At 34.7% G+C, this 18109-nt stretch overlaps 1 protein-coding gene across 3 annotated transcripts in view; it reads right to left on the bottom strand.

Moving 5' to 3' along the window:
* RalGPS (Ral GEF with PH domain and SH3 binding motif) overlaps positions 1 to 18109 on the bottom strand; it is a 356648-nt gene that overhangs the window by 86725 nt on the left and 251814 nt on the right. For all 3 annotated transcript variants that reach the window (XM_069818974.1, XM_069818967.1, XM_069818983.1), the window contains one exon: positions 3760 to 3807. The gene's annotated coding sequence lies outside the window, so the exon portion shown is untranslated. The remainder of the gene's footprint in view (positions 1 to 3759; positions 3808 to 18109) is intronic.

Below are 18109 nucleotides of genomic sequence, written 5' to 3'. Positions count from 1 at the left end.
GATTGGAACGAGGTTTGAAGAATCAGGAAGGTAATGAATTTTAGGAAATAAAGTTCAAGAAATGCCAAGGAATTGGTTGGGTCACTGGCTGAGAAGAAACTGCCTAGTGAAGGATGCACTGGAAGGAATGGTGAACAGGAGAAGAGTTCGAGGCAGAAGAAGTTATCAGATGATAGAGGACATCAAGATATATGGATCATATGAGGAGACAAAGAGGGAGGTAGAAAATAGGAAAGATTGGAAAAAGCTTGGTTTGCAGTGAAAGACCTGCTCTTGGGCAGAACACTAAATGAAATGAAATGCCAGGTAAAGACAAGAGAGGATTAGGATTAAAAAGATAATTAAGACTAGTAAGCGAGTGTGTGTAAGAGCAAAGTAGACTTAAGTTCTCTTATAGTCTGGCTCACCACTTGAGCCACCCCCACGCTACTAGGAAGCCCTTACCCTTCAGGGATTATCTGGGCTGTATCATCATCATCATCATCATCATCATCATCATCATCATCAAGGTTAGGAGGTAAACTAGGAAAAGAATTATGATGAAAATGAAATGTTTTAACAGAATAAAGATAACAATGAGTAAAACTGAGGAGGAAGAATCAGGAGCAGCAAGTAAATTAGAATAAAATTAGACACAAGCGTGAAGATAGGAAACGGAATCAAAGGAAAAGATACACGATTAACACGAGACAAAGGATGTGAAGACCAATGCTGGCGGTAGTATTTTATCTACTGTAGGCTATCTACTGAATGGTATAACAGAAAAATGTTTTGATGTCCAAATACGTGCAGGAAAATCTGAAAATATTACACATTGAAACAAAATAATCACATACGTAAAACAATACATGCAGTAATGGATTCCTAAGACAAATAGCTAGGATCCTTATGAAAATACATCCATTTTATGTCGTATGCGGTTCAAATATCATTGTTCAGCAGCCACAATGGGTTTCCGAGCGCGTTTGTAAACACAGACAGCGCTGTAACAGTGCCTTATCTACTCTGTTACAGACAAAGACTACGCAGACTACAGTTGGCTTGTAACGCTGGTCTATTACATCAACTGACAAGACCAGATCCGCGCTGATATGCGTTATAACGAGGATGAATGTGTTGACGAGCACGTTCCGCGGTCCTGCTCCAATGCATGCTAATAAAATTGCGAGAGATTTCCTCGGTTTTATGCCTGGAACACGGCTTCGCGGGGCGTTTATTAGTATTCTGGCTTCGTAACAGAAGTTTTCTACGTTTCATTCTTGACCAGATAACTTGGTATTCCACACTCTTCTCAGTCTTCTTTTCTTTTCTCACATCCAGACAGATAAAGAGGGTCGTTTAAAAATGACACCGCACATTCCCTGACACAGAAATGTGAGAGCCAAGAATTACAGCACATAATTTAATTCATTTTACCTTTTCATTATACGAAGCATACATTATACAGTTTTTACTTATTTATTTGTTTTTTTGCACACGGAATCTCTCATTCCGAAGTTTTCACATCACTGATATCAATGAAGTGCTGTTCGACGTGTTGTCACACAAGTAATTTATTATTATTATTATTATTATTATTATTATTATTATTATTATTATTATTATTATTACTAGCACTATTCATAAGGTAACTTCCGTTTTGTTGTAATAAAAATAGGAATGTGGTTACAGGATTTGTTTACAATAGTTTGAAACTACAAACTTTGATTAATTTTTCTACATCACTTCCGGCTAAATTGAGACATTCAGGCTCAGTTGTACGACTCCGGAATAAATCTTGGAATAGCAATTCGTAGAATAGCCTAACTATAGAATAACTAGAGTACCGCGTTGTATGATGTTCGTTTATTGCAAGGTTATCTATTCTACAGAGTGAATCAAAAGCCTTGAACCATATAAATATCTTCTATATGCTTGATTTTTTATTACTATAGGTGTCACCAGTATCTGTAAGATCAAATGCTCTACCAGTGACACATTCTAGTCCTCAGCCGCCATTTTGGATGCAACTTTGAAATTTTAAATGGAAAGGGGGTCATGTAGGTACTCAAAATCACGTGAAATTTTCTGGGAAAAACAATGGTGCAATCCATTTTGAGATCTCTCTAATCGTTTTCAAATTATTTAAAGATAATTGTAATAATGACAAACATTAGTTACTGCATCTACAGATATTATGTAACATGGTACGGTACTAAGGAGGCTTTGGAAAAGGTGTTTTTATGCAATTCTGGTAATTAACTTTTCCTGCTTTACTGTTTGGTTAATCTGACAGTTTCCATGCATTGTTATGATTATTTGAAGCTTTCCTATAACAAATTTCTTGCTTTTCGTGATGGCATTATCGAAAGAGGAAAGAATTGGTATCATTCTTCATTCTGGTAGGTTAAGCCACAGAAATGTTACAGCAGACTGGACGAACAGTTCTCTGGCCATTGGATTGGTCGGCGTGGACCAGTAGAATGGTCGGCAAGGTCTCCAGATTTAACATATCTTGATTTTTTTCTTTTGGGGTTATATAAAGAGCTTGATATATGAAGAGAAAATTGAGAATGTGGATAGAACATTTTGTAGCATTTTTGGGGTGACTTCGGCACAGGCATCAATGATACGGTTCTTTAAATGTTCCACATTCTCAATTTTCTCTTCATCCTACACTTACCTCTTATAAATAACTATTTTAAACGTCGTATAAGGATAAAGCGAAAACATAACAGCCACAAAGAAAAATGCAGAAAGTACTGCAACAAATAAAACATTACATAACGTGCTATGGAGACCCAAGAGTCAAATATCCTTTCTTGAGTCGATCTCTCCTTTAGAGATAGATTAATAAAGAAGCCTTTTATACATAAAACGATGCTACGCACATCCTTTATTGTGAAGTACCAGCAATTGAACGTAAGCCCAGGTCCCAGGGGCATGAGAAAAGATCAGCTAAATTACGGGAATGTAAGCTTGTACGGAGTCTCGGTTCTGGTTTCATAAAATCACCAGCACAATGCATCATCACGACCACTTGTACTACTTGTAATTGAGACTCCTCGACGGAAGTTGCAAGGAAGGGAGAGCCGGGACGATAAAAAGAATAGAAGGGAACAATAAAATTACACGATGCTTTCTGGTATAAGCTGCTCGTTGGAGGACTATAAAAAGACTCGCAAAAAATGACTGATAAAGCCCGTCTGACATAAAATCGAAAGAAGTATCAAGCACGACCCGGGACAAGAGGAAAGACGTGCGATGTAGTGAGGTGACTGGAATCTCTACCAGAAGTGGAGCAATATAAACTGACTTGCTAAAAACAAGAATCTCTGCACTGTATGGCATGCAGAATAAAACACTAAACTGGATCGAGTACATAAACGCAATTTTTTGTTATGAAGAAGTAAAGTATCGTTTTAAGGTAAGATACATCCTTGTAAATATACAGCCTGCAGAATCACCAACGATTCGTTCGTGAAACATAAGGTAGAAATGAGAATAAAAGCAGATAAACTTGAATTGCTATTAGTACAGTACATTAAAAACAGGACCCAACTAATTTCTGTATGTCAGTGTGTTAAATATTCTTTTAGACAAATCAAGACATACATTGAACAAAAACAAGGAGATTCATTTTCAAGTGTTATATGGCAATAAAAATATTCTTCAAATAAAACTAAATGGAAGGGCAAACTAGACAAGTAAAATTTCTTGCTAGCATGCGGTGATAGCAAGCTTACTTTGAGAAAACGGAAATTAAATTAAATATCTTACCATGCAGTTGCACAACTCCATCAAAGATTCTCGGCATACAAATTAATTCTGAAAAAAGAAAAACAAAATAAGTTGTAGGCCTACTCTTCCATAACCATTATTCCGGAATAGTAAAGAAGTTTGAACAGTTTCAAATCTAAATACCTGGAAATATATTTCAGAAACTGAAGTAAAACAAAAAAAAAGCAAACAAACAAACAATATACAAATCACTACTATCGTGTATCTAAAATACAACAACAACAACAATAATAATAATAATAATAATAATAATAATAATAATAATAATAATAATAAAATAAAATTATATATGCCCAAAGATACACAGTTACAAGAACGATTTTAATACAACCAGTTTTAAAGTACCGGTATCGTTGTGAAATCTAGATACTGACCAAATGAGACTAGTAAAAATTATTGTAGAAGCACAGTCTAGTATATACAGTCACGAAGCTTGAGTTGTGAGGGTGCTAGGAACAATAAACTGTGCCGGTACTATTTCGCATTGTCTGTAATGAGGCGATATTAGCGATCCTAGTGGTTAGCAACTATCTATGGATGCACATTTACTACGTATTGAGCTTCGTGACTGTATATACTAGACTGTGGTAGAAGTCTATGAAAAAATAATGTTCAGGATTTTTTGTAGGAAATAGTTACAGGAGAATTCGTAATATATACACATATATATGACAAATTTAAAAATATTGTACTGTGAATAAACATAAAGCCAGACGTCTCAGATGGGTTAGGAATGTTATATCTACAGAGAATAGAATGACTAAGAAAGCTGTGAAAAGAAATCACAGAACGAAGAACATTAGACCATCAAAATTAAGGTTATGCTTACTCGTGTAACTTGAGAGTTCCAACACTACAAGCAGCCCTGACATTAAGAATTCAGCAGCAAAGTTTTACATATTTCGTAATTACAAGTCATTGGGGGTAAAGGCCGACAAGCGATTGTTGGTATTATCCCGTCCACATGCCTCAGCAGAGGAGAACGATAGTGGGGAACGTATGGTTAACACGATGATCCCCTGAGCCGTTATAGCTGGCTTAAGAAACCGAATTTCGCTACTCACTATACTCCCCAAATTCATCACGATGCTGGATCCGCACCCGTTCCATAAACGGGCCGAAATTCCATTAGAAAATTTCTTCCTCTATAAAGACTCGAATTAGCGCTCGTTTCGAAGCGCCAGTACAAGACTTGGCGCCTTAAACTACGCGCTACGGCGAGGGACATCGGTATGGGATAGCTTTCATCAAAATAAGTAAAGTCTTTCTAATAAACATTAAGCCCAAAAATCAATAACAACGGCTTACTTATTTTGATGAATACTATCCACTGTCGAAGTTTGCAATTCTTTTTTAAACACACTGTATATACATAAGAATGAAATGCGTGTGCGTGCGTGCGAGTGTGTGTGTATATATCAGCTTGGCACTTCCGTGAAATTGTGCTCTGTGAAATTGCTAAAGTCTAGTCCAATATAAAGAGCAAATGTCAAGCAAGACAATTCAGCTGTTTAATGTGCATATAAAGGGTAAATTGCCTTTGGTAACACTCCACAGCGCTGCTATGAGGAGAAAGGGGCAGTGATGGTGTAGTTACCCATTTAATTATAAGGAACAATGTACTCCAAAGCAATTATAGAAACTGTGGCAAAGAGAAAAACCCCATTTCTTTTTACGGGAATCAAACACGTTCCCTTACAGTTTGTAAGTCTTACTATAAACACAGCACTTTTAAAGTACATAATATACAAATAAGTGACATAAGTGAGAAATGTACAGAAGAATGTAACGTAATGATACATACTAGAAAGCAAATTAAACAACCATTGTCACCTTCGCGAACAAATTCTTACACATTGTTTTCTAGTGCAGTCACAAAATGTATATTGCCGCTTCTCTCCTTGTTCCAAAGCCTAACCCCTTTACGAAGTATTAAGCACAATAAGTAAAAAGTGACGCATTAGCTAAAACGCTTCTTACCCTCGCCCCAACCATCAAGATTAGTGATGAACTAAAGACTTTAGAGCCCTGTAAATTAGTCTACAATAATTATGAATTAAATATTTTAGGGGCATATGAAGAGTTCACTGCAAGAATTATGGATGTCATTTGGAATACATTTTGCAGGAGAAGCAATTGAAAGTTTGAAATGCTTAGCGCTCAAAGCTTAACTGTGATTTTCCGATCATTACTGGACAATGACTATCAGTTTAATGCCATATAATTTTCTATGTACATTCTATATGTCTTAAGCTATGCATTGACAGTCTTGGTTCATTTTCGACAAGAAAGTGACATCCATCATTCTTGCAGTGCAGTCTTCATATGATATACAGACTATTCCAAAATTCGCGCACACGAACATCTTCTGAAAATTGAGAAAAAAATGTTAGTGACAAAATTTCGTCCTAAAATTTTTAATTGCACAACGTGGCAACATGGTATTTTACAAATAAATGTTACTTCTGCGATCGTAGCTTAAGCTGCACGTACACTGCTGTAAAAATAAACGTTCATATTTCCAACAACCTCACTCGTTTCTTATTTCTTTTTTTTTTATTTTATTTTAACATTTTATTTTAATTACCTTTCTCTGATGTAGGAATGATTTGTCTTATATTATATTAATTCATAACTTCGTAAGAAATTGTTGAACTATTACTTAGCATTTTACTGCTTGTTAGTTACAATGATAAACATCGTAAACCTTACAATAGAGTGGACTCATTCCAGATCAATTCGTCCACAGCACAATGTACAATATACAGAAAGTTCTTCACAAAAATGTCCAAAACCAACACGTTCAATCAAATGAGACCTCAAGTCGCAATGCCCAATATGCAGAAATGTCCAGAAGTCAAAATGTCCAATATAGGGTATAGGTTGGTAATACTGTGATGCGAGTAATATTGTGACAGTTTTTTCTGAGAATTTATTACAATTTTACTGAGCGAGAGGAAGATCATTTTTTTTGCGCCAACGTATTAAGAGAATGTTCGTGGACAAGTTGCTGCACAAAACCGGTCCTTCTCTCTATCAGTAAAATTGTAATAAATTGTCAAAAAGAACTATCACAATATTACTCATATCACAGTATTACCAATCTTTACCTTACAGAAATGTCCTCAAATCAGTATGTCCATCCAATATACAGAAATGTCCACAAGTCACAATTTCCAATACATGGTATGTACAGAGACGATTATTCATCGTTCTTTTCGGAGAGCTACACCGCCAAGATTTGCACCTCCTATGTGGAATTTCTATAAAATAACGTTGCAAGGTGGTCATAGAACCACTAATACAGTCGAATATTATTACTCTAAATTTCAAAAAATAGTTCCGGATAACATTTCAGTATTTGGAGATTTATAGAATACATAACACAAGAACAGAATGACACAGAGAATACCATAATTTTCAAATTCGCTATGGTCACATAAAGTAAGCCACAAGGAGTATATTACAAATCAAAGACGAAATGAAGGGATTGCATTTCGAATAAAATCGATGTAATAACAATAATAATAATAATAATAATAATAATAATAATAATAATAACAATAACAATAATAATAATAATAATAATAATAATAATAATAATGTGAAACAATATCTGCCAGCACTTTTATATCATATAAAGCTGCATGCTGATCCCGGTGGGGAAGAAAATCTATACTAATAACTTAATAAATCTGTAGCCGAAATTTTTCTGGTAATTTTCGATTTTCCAAAAATAATTGGTCCTGACATATATAATTAACTACCCTGAAACCGAAAATCGCTTTTTTTGAAATTTTTGTTTGTATGTCTGTATGTTTGTTTGTTACCTTTTCACGCGATAATGGCTGAACCGATTTCGATGAAAATTGGAATATAAATTAAGTTCGAGGTAACTTAGATTTTAGGCTATATGGCATTCAAAATAAATTTTTTTAAAAGGGGGGTTATAAGGGGGCCTGAATTAAATAAATCGAAATTTCTCGCTTATTATTGATTTTTGTGAAAAATGTTACATAACATAAGTTTTTTTTTAAATAATTTTCGATAAGTTTTATTCCTTGAAAAAGTTTGATAGGACTGATATTTAATGAGATAAATGAGTTTTAAAATTAAAATAACTGCCATCTAAGGCCGTGTAATGAATTAAAAAACAAATGACTTCGTCTATAATGGGCCTTGGACAGCAACAATCGAAAGCTATGAAAAATAGCCTACAGAGAATGTTTCTGTGTGTGTATGAAGTAATATCAGAAGCTAAATTAACCGATTTGTATAACTAATTATTATTTCACCATTGGGAAGTGTAGTTTCTCTAGATGGACATAATGCTATAATGTTATTACAGTAACTTCTGACATAATATGATATAATATAATATAATATAATATAATATAATATAGTATAATATAATATAGTATAATATAATATAATATAATATATATTATAATATAATATATAATATAATATAATATAATATAATATAATATAATATAATATAATATAATATAATATAATATAATATAATATAATATATGTAATATAATATTATATAATATAATTTAAGTTATTTGAAGGGTTGAGAACCATAGTGGGCCAAACGCCATTTACTGAATACGTAGAAAACAAGGGTTAAAATTAAGTTATTACCATAATTCAATGGAAACCTATAACAAGTAAAATAAAGTATACACATTAAATCTAAATGATGTCAATGTTCATTAAACTATGGTTGCATGTAATAAAAAATTAGAAACATGTTAAAGGAATTGTCATTGCACCAATGAGTGGTCTCTGGACCAAAATGATCGCATTTTAATTATTTGGATGCAATTTAAATTAAGTAACATATTAAACGAGTTATCCTTCTATCAAACACGAATGTTCCCTGGATCAAATGGCCTATTTTAATTATGTAATTACTTTATATTTATTTCTAGTTACAAAATAAAATTAGTTATAAAAATATTTAAATTTAATTTAATTTTACGGCTAATTATTAATCTACATTTAACAAACATTGTTGTGGACATTCATGATACCGTATATGTAATAATTCCCGGATAATTTTTTATAATAACCATTTAATGACTGTGGACATTTCTGATACTGGACATTTAACGACAGTGAACATTTAAGTTAATAACCATTTAATGACTGTGGACATATTTCATAATGAACATTTGATAACTGGGGACATTTTTGATACTGGACGTTAATGATGATGAACATTTTTGCAGTGGACATTTCCCAGTAGACTAATTGACTGACAATTCAGTGGACTACGAAGATATTTTGTGTTGCAGAATTGTGCAATTAAAAATTCTTCGTACGAGAAATTGTTACTAACATTTTCGTCTCCATTTTCATTCGGAATTCACACGACAGAACCTGAGAGCGCGAATTTCGGGGGACACTCCCTATATCGTTTCATTTGTCGCCTATTTCTGTTTAATAAAATCACAATCGAAAAAGTTCAAACTAATTTCAGGTAACAGTGTTATTCAATTTTGTAATAAGGGGTACAAACATACTCATCTTGTAATCAGAGAAGAATTATTACATTTTACGTAAATACTCGTACCTCTCCGGAAGAACTGACTAGCAGATCGGAAGAATGAAATCCATAGAGCAGTTTACGAGGAAAAGGTGTGCGCAGACGTAAGCACGAACATACTGGCAGCATGCAAAGGCATTTTTTCAGTACTAGAGACTCTGAAAATGTTTCCTTTAAATATTATACAGTACGGCAAGTTTGCCCTTTAACATCTACTCTGTTCAACATCTACTTGGAGGATTTAATGAAGAACTGTTTTCAGAACATGGGAGAGGTATTAGTAGGACGAAGAAGAACGAAGTGCATCAGATTTGCTGATGATATGGCATTGTTAGCAGAAGAAGAGACGATACTAAGGAATATGCTACTGGAGCTGAATGACAGCTGTAAGCAGTATGGGATGAAGATAAATGCAAACAAGACGAAGACCATGGTTATCGAAAGAAAAATAAAGAAGGTAAACGTGCGATTTTGTAATTAGGCAGTAGGCTATAACAAGTGAACAGCTTCAAATACTTGGGGTGTACTATAAGCAGTAACATGAGCTGTTGCTAGGAAATCAAAGGACAGCAATGGCAAAGGAATATTTTAATAGAAAACGGAGCATCTACTGCGGACCTCTGTGAAGAGAAGCATTTCAAATGCGGATATGGAGAAGAATGGAACGTGTGAAGTGGACAGAGTAAGAAATGAAGCTGTGATGGAAAGAGTGGGTAAAGAAAGAATGATGCTGAAACTGATCAGGAAAAGAGAAAGGAATTGGTTGGGCCACTGGCTGAGAATAAACTGTCTACTAAAGGATGCACTGAAAGGAATAGTGAACGGCATAAGAGCTCGGTGCAGAAGAAAATATTAGATGATAGACGGCATTATATTATGTGGATCGTATGCGGAGACTAAGAGGAAGCAGGAAATAGAAAAGATTCGGGAAAGCTGGGTATGCAGTGAAAGACTTGCCCTTGGAGAGAAAACTATTATATACACATATTTGTGGTGGAATAAGACGGTGCTTGGTGACAGATTTTCGCGAGATATTCTCATTTCCTCTACTGGAATACCTCCATGTTCATTAACCATCATCATGAAGTACTAAAGATTTCGTTTCCTATAGTATACTGAGAGCAACGTTATGGAGGCAAAAAGATATAATAGTTACAGAGCGCCACTCCTAGAGGAAGGTCATTAGATGAATGACGAAAAGTCGAGTACCCGCTATTGGATTAAAAAAAATATATCTTTAGTAGTGCCACTGTACTCTCCCTATACTTTGCGATGAGAGAGTAAAAAAGTCAAGACCGCAAAATATTTAACCAATATAAACATTATATAAATTTCAGATACGCGTAGGAAGGGAAAGTTTCTATTAGCGCTCGAGGAATTTTGCTTGGAACGAATAAACGCGCATGGGAATTTCACGCTAATTGCACGGTAAATCCAGCCATGAAACAGGATGCGGCGACTTCCGACGTTTGATGCTGCGTAGCTGAAACGTCTCCCTCCATTTCAGATATTTCCGAATCTGTAGCAAGTCAAAATAACGAGGCTGAATGTTATACATTCGTGTTACAAATCACGCGATGCGTGAGCCACATGCGACCCGCTTCGAAATGTAATGACGCCCTGAAAATCAGGGATAAAGATATTGTAATACTTGTTCCACGCAATATAAAAACTATGCTGACAGTAAGTCATTTCTGAAGTACTTTTATTTTTCTTGTATTCTGAAAATATTTACTAACGATTTATTATTAGATGCATAATCTGAAGAAATTATATTAATCATATCATCATCATCATCATCATCATCGCATAAACCTATTTTCTTCCGGGTCAACACTCATCGCTTTTTCAGTAGGTCAGAATTTTTCTTAATTGTGATCTATAAATAAGTACTACATGGATATGTCGTAAATTTTCTGTTAATTCATTCTCCTACCTTCAACTAACACAGCAGAAATAGGGCTATAATATTGTATTCTAAATCAGATTAAATTTTCTTGCATGGTGTTAGGGACTCATGCCTTGGAAAAAGCTCTGGCTACAATGTTTATAGGGAAAGAAATTTTCTCGTGAAATTTTGGCCAGTTTATAGGACCCACCCACCCAGCATCGTGATGAACTTGGGGAGCTACATTGAGTAGCAAAATCTTACGTAGGTATCAATATATAGTATGGTTCAAAATTCTTTAAACACTTTCATATGCTTATTGTCATCACAGGCTTGTCCCTTTTGTTTTATTTTAGGCCTAATCTGATATACAGAAGTTGGCTAAAGAATGTCTACAAACAGCAAAACGAGCTCTCATGAACTCAGATTATATAATATAATATAATATAATATAATATAATATAATATAATATAATATAATATAATATAATATATAGACTAAAAATAATAATAATAATAATAACCGTCTAACAAAACTACGCTGATTAAGCCGAATGTTGACAATATTATTCCTCTAACAACGTTTCCGCCTTAACAGAAAGAAAATGCAAATTCACCAAAATTCTAGTCCCACTGTATTGCGGGTTGCATCGGCTCAAGGCCGCTAGGGGGTAAGATGTGCGTGGCAGAAGGTGATAGGTAGAGGTGGCATTTTAGACGCTCGTCTTCAATCAATGCTTTTTCCCAGAGCGGTCATTGGACTGACCCCCTCCACTCACCACTTGCGCAAAGGACTTGTTTCGTCTCTTATACTCTACAGATTCCAGAAACGGAGTATAGTAGTGTTATTTCCTCAAGTTTTGCTGTATATGCAAATTTCGTTGGTACTTATATATGTTAATTGTTATCAGGAGTAAAATTAATCCAACTTAAGAGTATCAAATTTAAGTATTCTGGAATATTAAAACTCTAGTTAATGGTAGGGATTTTAATAATTTCATACTGAATGCCATTTTTAAATAGTTTTACACCCTTACAAATATTTGTTCTTTCTTTTCTTTCTTAACAGCCCCTTTAATTTGTCAGATTTACACACCACTGCGGATAGACGAGGGAGATTAATTTCATTTAATCACACACTAGAGTCACTAGACATCTCATAAATGCGGGTCTCTCTGGTCATGGAATCGGCATGGCGGAAGGCCCCTGTTGAGACATCACAGAACAATCACAAAACACCCAGTCTCATAAAAACAGAGAATACATTTCTTCCATTGTCCACATCGGGAATCGAACTTCGGGCAGCTTGGTTGAGAAGCACATTATCCACACAGCTACAACGGCCGATAATATTAATTCATTAAAGGAATTAACGGTCCTCTATTTACCCTTCAAATGGTGTTGAATGAAGACAGTGTGTGTGGTAAATCACAGCGTTTTATACCTGTGTAACTAAATTGTAAAAATAATAGGAATGCAAAACTAAGGCATGACAATAATTTTTTTTATATACAGTAACCTAAATGCAAATTTGAGCAACAGGCTACAACGTGTGCATAATGCGTGCGTCCGTTATATTTGTAATATTCGTAAGTATGATCATGTTTCCCCGTCTTTCCAAACTCTGTCTTGGCTAAGGCTAAGCGATCGACGAGCCCTGCATTCTCTTGTTCTCTTATTTCAAATTCTGCGCACCGCTACCCCAATATATTTGGCTTCTCGTTTTCAAAATTTATCCGCATATCATCAGCTAAGTACAAGATCTCATTATAACAATTTACTCATTATACCCTACCACAAGACATCTTTATATTCTTCATCCTATACAGTTTCAGTTGCTAGAAATTGGAACTCGCTTCCGAGTGATATAAGGGGTTGTTGGACAATAGCTTCATTTAGGTCAAAATTACATAAATTCTTACTTAACAGATGAATTGCTGATTAATATTTGTTACTTATAATGAAACTAACATCTGTCCATTCTTATTATTATTATCTTTAATTTCTCTAAATAGATTTACAAAACCTCTAATGGCAATTACATTAATATTCTCATTATAGAAATAGAAATATATATATTCTCCCTGTAACATAGTCCTAGTAAGCTTATATTAAATTAATTTTCATCATTTTACTAGCTATCTCAAATATTAAATTAATTATAATTCATTGAATTAAATTAGCTCATAAATTAAGTTACTACTTTACCTTATAGATTTATCTAAATTTAAATAAATGTGTAGTGAAGATTATTGCTGGAGAACCTTTTAAGTGTAATGAAAATATTTGTAATTTAAATTTATGTATTGTATTGATTAAGGCTGGTTGAGTGGAAGAGAAGGCCTTATGGCCTTAACTCTGCCAGCGAAAATAAAACATTATTATTATTATTATTATTATTATTATTATTATTACGTAAAGTTTCATTTTACCCACTGCTCTCAGTGTATAAAGTGAGCCTTTAAAATGCTAGTGCGTAAAAAAATAAGTAATCACTTAATTTCGCGCACTGCCGAAGTAAATGCAATATTCATTGTGCACATTTTGAGTAAGAAATTAATGCATTATTTCGATCCTTCATGATGCAAATATTACATGTAACACAAGTAGGATTTTTAACATTCATATTTACATTTTATCCCGTATTATTCTGAAGTTGCATCTGTAGTATTCATTGCAACAAGATTAAGCATTCAAATTTTCTTAACCGCTTTGTTGATTATATGGGCAGTTCAGACTTCCATGAAATCGTGATCATGAATAAAGCAGGCTGTAATTCCATGGACACTTATTTCTTAATGGGTCTGAGTTTAGACGGCCGTGAAATCGTGATGATATAACCTCTCCAAATTGAAATATTTATTTAATGCAAATCTGTGCTATCTTAGGAAAACATTGTATGATACATATTCGTAAAGTCTTGTGTCGTGAATCTCGACTTCACTTCTTTTCAGAAACTTTGTACTCGTTTCTAACAGATAACCTTTCCAAACTTCTATCATAAAAAATCTATTACGTATGCTGTAAATAATGTGAACTTTCGATTAAAAAAAAAGCTTGTTTTAACAGGAAACAGACAATTTCAGATGTAAATGAATTCAAAGAGTAATAAATAAAATTTACTGATAAAGATTTTAACACACATCACAATAATACTTAATCATCATAATCGAGTATAATATAGATCCAGCGCTTGTGATACACTCTATATAGGATAAAGTGATCTGCGTTTCTCGGAATTAGCGACATCTATGAGCCATGCTCGTAAAGTCGGGGCGAATAACGAGAAATTAAGGGTCTTGCCATTGCATAAAACAATTTTAAGTTTTCTATTTTAATTTATTCATTCTTTGAAATCTTACTTTCATCCCTCTCGACTCTTCATATTTCGGTACTGATAAAACTGAGAAAATGAGATACTGGTATATTACTTATGTTCATTATCTAATTTTCAATTTCATAATCTGTTAAATGGGATTGTAAATGTTTTTTCATTTAGTCTATAAGATTATTGTTCATATTATATTAGTAGGTAGGAGCGTTTTAAGCGAAATATAGATTTCTTATTGGCGTTTAGTAAATTTTCACAAGAGCAGTATGACATTAGATGTAATGCAAGTTTCCCTAGAGGAATCAAGTCCCCTCCATAATGTTCTTTCCAGTATTGCTCCATTATCGCCAGATAATCATTCTGTTATCTGTGAATAGTCTCTAATTCGAAACGACCGTTAAATGACACAGTAACAGTATAATTGGAATTACATAACTTGTTTCAAAATTAAATTATTGCGATGTCTCTCATGTATTATTTTTCTTCTGCAAGTTGTGGAACTAAAGCCTATCCAAAGACGGAAGTCTTTCAGTATCTGTTACCACTTTGTGATGAAATATCATTTTATTATCGACGCCTACTTAACACGCGTGTCCCTTGTGTCACATCCTTCTTTTAACCTTGACTGATATGCTTGCAAGAGCGTGCCCGCAGTAGTTCATTCAAAGTGTTAGACGTTAAGAGTAGACTACGTGTGTATTCTTATTGGAGAAGATAATACCTTCGTAGTTTGGTAAGATGAAGTTCTGTCATTAGGTACTGAATTTTTATGTTTTGTGAAATATGTAGACTACTAAATATAAAATCCTCAACTATGTTATTAAATAAAGTCACATTGCAAAAATGATGTGATTGGCATACCTAGTCCACCGCTGTGGAGTAACGGTTAGCCTGCCTGACCGTGTAACGAGCGGGTACGGGTTCAAATCCTGGTTGGGACAAGTTACCTGGTTGAGGTTTTTTCCCGGGGTTTTCCCCTCATCTCATTAAGAACAAATGCTGGACTCTGGACTCATCTCGCTAGCATTCCCACCTTCATCTCACTCAGACGCTAACTAACCAGAGCAGTCGATAAAGCGTCGTAAAATAACTAACTAAAAATATCGTACTATTTATAGTAAAATTCTCCAAGTACCGGTTTCATTGACGCGGGAAAATGTTTAATACTTTCGCACAATAACAATAGAGATACAATCCATGTTATTGGATTAATAGTTACTTTATAATGACAATAGGCGTATGAAAATGTTTAAAGAATTTTTGAACCACGCTGTATATTTGATAAGTAATAACTTATTACGTATTATTAATGATATAGTAGTGTTGATAAGCTCCACCTATTCGCTTGTCATAGGCTCCACCCAAATGCATTGACTAATTCTACAGACTCCAGAAACGGAGTGTACTATCAGCAAGTTAAGTATTTTTACCTTTCTTTCTAAATTCTTCACTTCGGTCGTAGATAAAATGAAGAGAAAGAAATTAAATGTTATGAAATTACTGGAACTATGGATAAATTTTCCTAACATACCATACCATATAAATGTCGCTTATTGTACATTTAAATGGAGTTACTTGTTCACCTAAAAACAGCTATCAAATCATACTGACCACGCATAAATATAAGGGCTGTTGCACTGTTTTCAATATCATATTAATGAATTCTTTTGTCATTAAATTTATCCATCCATTTTAGACATGATAATTATCTCGTGCCTACGTCAAGCATGCCCCACTACAAACTTCACCCGGAATTGAACTTGTCCCAGTTTGTGAGAAACGGTAGACTAGAGTTATAGCAGGACCGAGCACTTCAGTACAATGGGGACTTCTTGAATAATCCGCGTAATCTCTGTGCCAGTTACTTGGTCAGATAAGACCCACAATCAATCAGAGATGACTCAAAGTCCCACTCGGGGACATCATACAATGTGAGTCATCTTCATCATGTACGACCGTTGTAGGAGTAGGAGTATAAAAATTAAAGACCTTCTCAAGAATATTTCATGTTATAATAAGGCAAAAATTCGCAGCCGTCCCTGACCACACTCTAAAAGCGCTACTAAGAAAATAAACGGCGTTATTAAACGACATGAACTTTCTAATTAAAATATCAAAGTTGGTACAACATAAAGCTTGTCTATCAGACGTGGCGGGTATAAGAACTGTAGAGCCAACCTTGGGCCACAAACTTGAAACGGTGGAACCAAAAAGGTGTACTAGTATGGCCGTCAAATTACCCATAGTTCATCTCTTTTTCCGGCGTGTTTATCAGCTGTTTTGTTCATATTATTACGAATTGTTTCATGTTGTTGTGAATATTTCAAAAGTGTAGTTATGTTCAGCAAGTGTTACTTTTTATAAATAAGCTAATATTCTGCTCGGCTGAACTGTAGAATATGTCCGTTGATATGTTCCCCTATGCTTTAACATGTGAAGGAGTGCCAACATCCTTCTTGATAAAATAAAGAAGTCCACACCTGTGGATTAACGGTCAGCGCGTCTGGCCGCGAAACCAGGTGGCCCGGATTCGAATCCCGGTCGGGGCAAGTTACCTGGTTGAGGTTTTTTCCGGGGTTTTCCCTCAACCCAATACGAGCAAATGCTGGGTAAATTTTCGGTGCTGGACCCCGGACTCATTTCACCGGCATTATCACCTTCATTTCATTCAGACGCTAAATAACCTAGATGTTGATACAGCGTCGTAAAATAACCCAATAAAAAATAAATAAATAAAAGAAAGAATGTGGAAATGAAATGTTCAGTCCATGTCACAACCGTAACACTTTTAATAAATATACAGTGAAATTTAAGTTACATTGATACAATAAGCTGTTAATACTCCTATTACCTCCACATTCATTCTAAGCCGTTTACGTATGACCGAAACCGATAGTAGCAATTGAATATTTGGCGATTGGCGGTATTTCGCGGAGGATTATGGGGCATAGAAGGTGTAGTTTGACGTCATATCCGTCGCACCGATATCAAGCATATTTGCTTGGAGTGCTCCCTTCTTTCTTTTTATCCTCTCAATGTAGAGCCAATAGGCCATTTCGTCCCCTAATAAACGGAGATAACGCAGTTCTGAGAGTTTAGGGCGCAACACCGCTTTTGCTCTATCTATATGAGCGAAAGCAACACTGTCTAGGAAACAAGTCAAAGATATCAGATCAATATACGTCCAAGTACAGACGGACACGCTCCAGCTTGACCACATGCAGCAATGGCGTCACGGTCACTTGATCTGGGGGTCGCATAATGTGAACTTGAGACCGACCATCCTTTTAATAAGACATGCATTCGAGACAGTCCAATTAGCAACATTAAGCACTGTAACTATTTTGTGTTTCATCTAAAGCAGCTTTAGAATGTAAAAGATATTCTTGTTTCTTTTGTTTTCTTTCGCTTACTTCCCTATTTTTTATCTTCTTAATCCCTGTTTTCCATCATCCTTTACCTCTTTTTATCTTCTTCCGCCCCTAAGTTACCTCTTTTTCTTCCTTTTCTCTCAGCCTTCTTTTTCAGTTTTTATTTTTTTCTCTTTTTTCCT

The sequence above is a fragment of the Periplaneta americana genome, chromosome 1, assembly GCF_040183065.1.
Source record: "Periplaneta americana isolate PAMFEO1 chromosome 1, P.americana_PAMFEO1_priV1, whole genome shotgun sequence".
NCBI classification, from domain to species: domain Eukaryota; kingdom Metazoa; phylum Arthropoda; class Insecta; order Blattodea; family Blattidae; genus Periplaneta; species Periplaneta americana.
The sequence above is the reverse complement of the archived record's forward strand: the minus strand, read 5'-3'. Positions and strand labels throughout refer to the sequence as shown.